Source organism: Colobus angolensis, unplaced genomic scaffold, assembly GCF_000951035.1.
Source record: "Colobus angolensis palliatus isolate OR3802 unplaced genomic scaffold, Cang.pa_1.0 Scaffold288, whole genome shotgun sequence".
NCBI lineage: Eukaryota > Metazoa > Chordata > Mammalia > Primates > Cercopithecidae > Colobus > Colobus angolensis.
Genome location: NW_012116132.1, coordinates 1,372,538 through 1,379,483, shown reverse-complemented (window position 1 = coordinate 1,379,483; position 6,946 = coordinate 1,372,538). Strand labels below are relative to the sequence as shown.

The 6,946-nt window shown below is 47.3% G+C and overlaps 1 pseudogene across 1 annotated transcript; it reads left to right on the top strand.

Moving 5' to 3' along the window:
• Positions 1–518: 518 nt before the first annotated feature.
• LOC105516690 lies at positions 519–1,591 on the top strand (annotated as a pseudogene). Its single transcript, XR_001002530.1, has one exon. The product of XR_001002530.1 is annotated as a CDKN2AIP N-terminal-like protein pseudogene (transcript).
• Positions 1,592–6,946: the final 5,355 nt, after the last annotated feature.

Here is a 6,946-nt window from a genome sequence, read left to right as displayed (position 1 = left end):
AATTTTGCCATTGGCAGATAATTATTGGCTTGTTTTGTTCCTTCTCAAAAGATGGTTTATAATCAAGCTATATTAAGGACTTTAACAGGTGCTCTCAAATGCAAGCTTTTAATAGCTTTGAAGGTTTTAACACTGGAATAGAGAAAGAATGTACAGGACTCATAAAGAACTAACATGTTCACAAATATCAAGCAAAACAAGAATTAACTAAGTGGACTGCATTCGGAAAGTGAAAGCAAATTTTTTGACTTTTGTTTGGAATATTGCTGATCCTTGTTTTGTTTTTCAGAGTCAAGGAAAATTATTTTAAACTATTTACAAAATTTGGAGGATATTTATTTTTCTCTGCCTGGTTCCTCTAGAATTTGGAAATTATTTGTGAGTACTCTTAACTTATATAGCTGTTTGCATATATAAGTTATAGCTTATATATGCAATATAGCTGTTTGCATCAGTGCAATAAAAATCCATTTTTCTGATGGCGGCAGGCTATCCAGTCCTTGGCTGTGGTGCGCACCATGATCAGTGGCAAGGCAGCCACCGCGGTGGAGGACTTGGTCTTGGGGGTACGGCAGGCAGCCAACTTCATGCAACAGTTTCACTCCTACTTAGAGAGTGAGAAGCAATGGAAGGCCCTCATGGAATTCATCCTGCTCCACCTGCCCGACTACCATGACCCGCCCAGTGGTGGTGGCTGCCTGGACCAGCTGCTGTCCCTCTCCATGGTCTGGGCCAGCCGCCTCTTCCTGGTCTGCAGCTACAATAAAGCCCTTTTAGACAAGGTGATGGAAATGGCTGGTGGGATAAAGGGGAAGACCTGCCACAATTTGTTACCAGAAGTGAATTAATGAAAAAGCATCAAAGCTAAGCCAGAAGATTTATCACATTTTTATCATCAGCTACAGGATTAGAAAGGAGGCTGGGATGAATGTGACATAGACCACAGCAGCTCTCTTAAGACTCCTGGTATTACCAACATAAAGAGGCAGGTAGAATGAGAAGGACACTGTTTAGATTGGCTTTTTTAACATTCTCATTTTTCCAGTAGTTATCACTGTGAAAATATACATGGATATTTACGTATTTATAAATCATGCACTCTAAGATGAGTTCATCAACACTGTAAAAGCCCTCTTTTCTATTTTCAGTTTTTTTTTTTTTCTCTTACTGACAAGTCTCACTCTGTCTCCCAGGCAGGAGTACAAATGTGCAGTATTGGCTCATTGCAGCCTTGAACTCCTGGGCTCATATTTTCAGTTTTTAAATGTCAGAATTTTTGTTTAAAATGCCTTTTTGGGCCGGGCACAGTGGCTTACGCTTGTAATAATCCCAGCACTTCAGGAGGCCAAGGTGAGTGGATTACCCAAGGTCAGGAGGCAAGACCAACCTGGCCAGCATGGTGAACTCCTGTCTCTACTAAAAACACAGAAAAAATTAGCTGGGCATGCTGGCGAACATCAGTGGCCCCAGCTGCTCGGGAGGCTGGGGTAGGAAAATTGTTTGAACCTGGGAGGCAGAGGTGGCAGTGAGCCGAAATCGCTCCATTGCACTCCATCCTGAGTGACAAAAGCAAAACACCATCTCAAAAAAATAAAAATTTTAATTTTAATTTTAAAAAAAAGAATCATTTTTGTTTGTCAACAGGACACAATTGGAAAAACTGGCTATTTTACCAAGGTTTTGACTGAAAGTGTGTGTTTCCCTTTAAGGAATAAAGCTGGACATGCAGAGCCAATAAAAGCCCCTTGGGGAGAACTGGCCTCATACCTTATCTACACAGTCCCCGCACAGGGTTCCTAACCTGAGGTCAGTAAAGAATGTCACTTTCTAACAGCTCTGGAAGCTCTGAGTTTATCTGGGGACCTCAAGAGGTGAGGATCACCCAACTCACAGAAGCAATCAAACTCCAAATGGTGCTGCAAACTGAACCACACATGGACACGCCATTCTTTGAGGACCCTTAGATCCACCCCAGGAGAAGCCCTAGCTGCTGTTCCCCATTCGACACCACTTTTCAGCAGGAAGTAGCCAGAAAGAGTCATCATCCAAAACCCTGTAACAGCAGTTAGTGTGATATCGCCACAGGGAGGAATGTGGTAGGAGTTATTAAGAAATTATTTTAAGCAGATAGAGAGGGAAAGGAGTCCTTGGGAAGTTTTCATTTTTTAAAGCATTTCCAGAAAAGTTTCTTATAAAGCCGCAGCTCTTATAGCCAGGCTGGCAACCTTTGATATGCAAATGTAGTCCATTAGAAACTGAGTCCACCCAACATAGCAATTCCCTCCGCCTTCTTGCCCCACATGTTCCTGGCAACATGGCTGCCCCCACATAGCCCCACATGTGTAGAACATCTTGGCGCCCTGCATTTGCATATTAAAAGGCTAGGGTGGGAGGTCCAGCTTTTTTGCAGGCTACATGAATGCCATGCCTGGTCAAACCAATCCCCTGGGCCCTATGCAAACCAGACACCACCTCCTCCAGTCTCTATATATACACACCTGGCTGGTTTCTGCCCCACTTGGGGTTCCCTCTCTTGGCTTTGGAGGCCCCCTCCCTCTGTCTCTGTATGGGGGAGCTTCTATCTTCTGCCTTCTCCCATCTTTCTTGCCTATTAAACTCTCCGCTCCTTATAACCACAAAAAAAAAAAAAAAAAAGAACAAACAAGGACAGGAATCTGAGGTCAGCGACCTGACAAGCCCCTGGGAAGCCTCAAGAGGATGCGGTTCCAATGAGAAAGCAGCTCTAGAAATGAGACCTGTTTTTCTACTCAACAAACGCTCAGCAGAACCAACCAGGACTGCCAATAGGCTGGTATGCACCTGTACAGCTGACCTGTAGATAAAATGTTGAAGTATATTCCCACAAGTTAACAAGTAGCTGCTACCCTGACATCTCCCCTCCTAGGCCCCATCAACCTGACCACTCAGGACCCTCCAGTGGAATCCAGGAGCTTCCCCAGTCCCACATTCAAGGGTTAACGCTTGGCCCTGCAAGGGGCTCACGAGATGGCCCGGAGCTTGGCCCATTCCCAGGCATGCCAGTTTTTCATTGTTTTGAAATTCCTTTTGGGTCCAGCCTTCTCATGGAAACTTCTGGTCTGAAAGCAGCTCCTGGGACCCTGGATGAGGCAGTCCTCCTTAACCAGACCCCAGAAGAAAGTTGCATCTGGGCTAGGCTGTGAGGTCAGGCTCTACAGGCACAGAAGGAGTGGGCCCCAAAGCAGGGGGTTCGATGGGGCAGCCTTTTCTCTTTCAGTGACTCCTGTAACCAGGCCAGGCAACACCACTCATGCCTACAGCGAGTAACGGGACTCTGGTGAACCAGACTGGCTGGAAGAAAGGTCTAGAGGAGAGTTCTACAGTGGATGGAAGGGATCAGAAGTCAAAAAGTCAGAAGTCAAAGCTGTCTGTGGCATGCAGCAAGGCCAGAGAGAGGGAAGTGAGCCTCAAAGGCAGAAGCTAGGACAGTAAGAACAATTTGGCGGCCAGGCGCGGTGGCTCAAGCCTGTAATCCCAGCACTTTGGGAGGCCGAGACGGGCGGATCATGAGGTCAGGAGATCGAGACCATCCTGGCTAACACGGTGAAACCCCGTCTCTACTAAAAATAGAAAAACTAGCCGGGCCAGGTGGCGGGCGCCTGTAGTCCCAGCTACTCGGGAGGCTGAGGCAGGAGAATGGCGTAAACCCAGGAGGCGGAGCTTGCAGTGAGCTGAGATCTGGCCACTGCACTCCAGTCCGGGCAACAGAGCGAGACTCCGCCTCAAAAAAAAAAAAAAAGAACAATTTGGCTTTTGGGAAGTGGGTCAGAGCCTGTGATTCCAATTTAAAGATGTAAATAGTGTAAGGGTGCCTGGTACACAGCCAGCAGTTCCTAAGACACAGGTGGGTGGAGGCCTAGGACCTAGTACACCCTGAAAAGCTACAAGGAGAGTAGCTGTGTCTGAGGAAAAGGACAAATCTTTGCTATCAGCAAGGACAGCACAGATCTCTCCTCCCACCCATAAAGTCCCCAGTTTAAATCGAATATGTCTCCCACCCCACATTCTGAGTCAAAATGTGATCAGATTTTATGTAGCAGACCCCATAAAAAGGACAAAGCCCTGTAGACTCCGCTCTGCTCAGCTCCACCCTCCCAGGCCTGCTGTTTGCTTCCCAGCCTCATATTGCATTAGTGTGCGGTTCAATGGATTTTTTATTACAGTTGGAATTAAATAACTCAAAGATGGATCCAGTGGGTTGAGGGAAAACAGAAGTTTAAATCAAAGGAAGTAACAGAGCCGATCTGGTTCCAGAATTGCAGGATGTACTGAAGCTCTCAGCAGGGCCTGGTGACGACGTCCCTCTCATGTTTTCTCTTTGAGCTTTTCTCCCCACAAGGCTTGCGCCCACGAGGGGGCTTCAGGTGACTCACCCCTCAGTGTGGGCAGCTCACAGGTAGCAGAGGCAGTGGGCTGAGTCACAGCCAAGTCTCTGGGCCACCACAAAACTCAGGGAAGATCAAACTCAGAATTTCTGTCCCTATCATTGAAGTATAGCTGAAGGGGATTGCCCTTTTTTGTTTTTTGGTTTTTTTCCTCTCATCCTGAAGTTCTAAGGGCAAGCAGCTGACCCTCCTAAAAGAGATTCTAAAAAATGGCCCGGGATCCTGCAGTATTGAGTGTGGCCAAGATTTGTGTGGCAACAGGAAAGGGTCTATCAGGAGGGAGAGATAAGATGTGAGAACTTGGGACCCAGCAAGGCATGGCCCCTTACCTGTGGGTGACTGGAAGTGGCAAGACCTGGATAGGATCTGCCTGGGTGTGCAGGGGCAAGGCTCAGGCCCACACCAGGGGGAGGCCTGGACAGGCATGCTCTGTGGGCCATCAGAAGGCCCTGCCCAGGTTCCAGCCTTTCCATGCACCCTTCTTCCTCTCAATGATTGTGCTCAAACTCTCAGATTTTCTGCCACCCACCTTCCTGCCTCAGAACCTCGCCCATGCCATTACCTCTCCTGAGAAGCTAGCCTCTGCTCTTCTTTCAGACCTCAACTTTAACATCGTTTCCTCCGAGAAGCCTTCTCTGATCCCCTCAGACCTGCCCAGGTTCCCCTATGAAACACTCTCACCGTGCAAAGCAGGCTTGCTGTGCTCTGGTTACCACTTCAGCCCACCACCTTTTGGGCCACAATTTCTACCACTTGCGTGAGTCAAGTGAAATAGACCACTCACGCAGCAAGTTAAATAAAGCAAGTTTATCACTCACAGGCAGCAAGGGACAGTAGGAACCTGGGATTTGTGGTGAACCAGTCCCCAGAGGCTCAGGAAAGTTGTCCAGGGTGGATGGAATCTTGTCTACACGTCCGTCACTTGCACTACAGCTATGGAACCTCAGAAAGCAGATTTAAACCCCACCAGCAACCTGATTTGCTGGGCTAAAGTTTTGTAGGCCATCCTATTCTAGGAAGGACAGGAACAGATCCTGGGCTGTTCTGGCCAGTTCTTCCTTATCTCAGGATGTTGCATTCCCAGCACTTTCTACAGTTATTCTTGAGAAATACAAGCAAGAAAGGAGGAGGAACTGGTTCTGTCAAGGCTACCTGAAGTGTGGTCATGCACACAGCCCTCAGGATTTTCATGGCACTGACCACCATACAGCATTATGTTTAATTTATTTCTGCACTGCTGTCTATAAGCTCCCCAGGGGCCGGGACCACACTGTATCACCAGTGCCCACAGAAGTTCCTGATATGTAGAAATGACTCAGCTACATTAATAAAGGAATGGTTTAAATTAAACTATTGGTGTTAGAAAGGCCCCAAGAGAAGGACAGGGCCAGATGCCAGGGAGTCCAGGGCAGGGAGGGCTTCCGGGGTCAGCAGGACTCCATTCCCAAGGGAGTAGGACCTGCCAAGAACAAGGAAGGAACAAATTGCAGAGGCCTCCCAGCCTAGGCCACTCACCCTGGTGGGACTCAGGTCCCAGGAACAAAACAGGAGTCCAGCACTCCAAAATGGGATTCTGTTGGAGGAGGGTTTGAGTATTGGAAACAAGGTGAAGCCCACCCATGAGAAGTGGGGCCCCAAATCAGGACTGATTGCCACCAATAATGGCCTGATACTGAGTCACAGAATATTGGGACAAGTCTACTTAAATTCTTTGAGCCTGAGGTCAGTAGTTGGCAAAGGGGCAGAGGGCAGGGCCGAGTAAGGCTGAGTCAACACAGGAAGGCAAGGGAGAAGAGGAAGTACAGTCAGTGGCCCCAAGTGAGGCAAATGGGGAATAAAGAGCTGGGGACTGGAAGTCCCAGCCAGAGCAATTAAGCAAGAGAAAGAAATAAAGGGGATTCATATCAGAGGAAGAAGTCAAATTATCCTTGTTCACAGGTGATGTGATCTTTCCTTTAGAAAAACCTGAAGACTCCACCAAAAATCCTTTAGAGCTGATCAACAAATTCAGTAAAGTTGCAGGGTACAAGTCAACATAATAAAATCTGTAGTATTTATATATGCCAACAGCAAACAGTCTGAAAAAAAGTCAAGATGCAACCCCATTTACAAAGCTACAACAAATATAAAATACATAGAACTATATGTATATTTTTTTGAGGCAGAGTCTCACTCCGTCACCCAGGCTGGAGTGCAGTGGTGCAATCTCAGCCCACTGCAGCCTCTGCCTCCCAGGTTCAAGCAATTCTAGTGCCTCAGCCTCCCAAGTAGCTGGGATTACAGGTATACACCACTATGCCTGGCTAAATTTTTGTATTTTTAGTAGAGACAGGGTTTTGTCATGTTGGCCAGGCTGGTCTCCAACTCCTGGCCTCAAGTGATCCGCCCACCCTGGCCTCCCAGAGTGCTGGGATTACAGGTGTGAGCCACCACACCCGGCTCACAGAAATAAATATAACCAAAGAAGTGAAAGATCTTTACAAGGAAAATGATGAAACACTGATGAGAGAAATTGAAAAGGA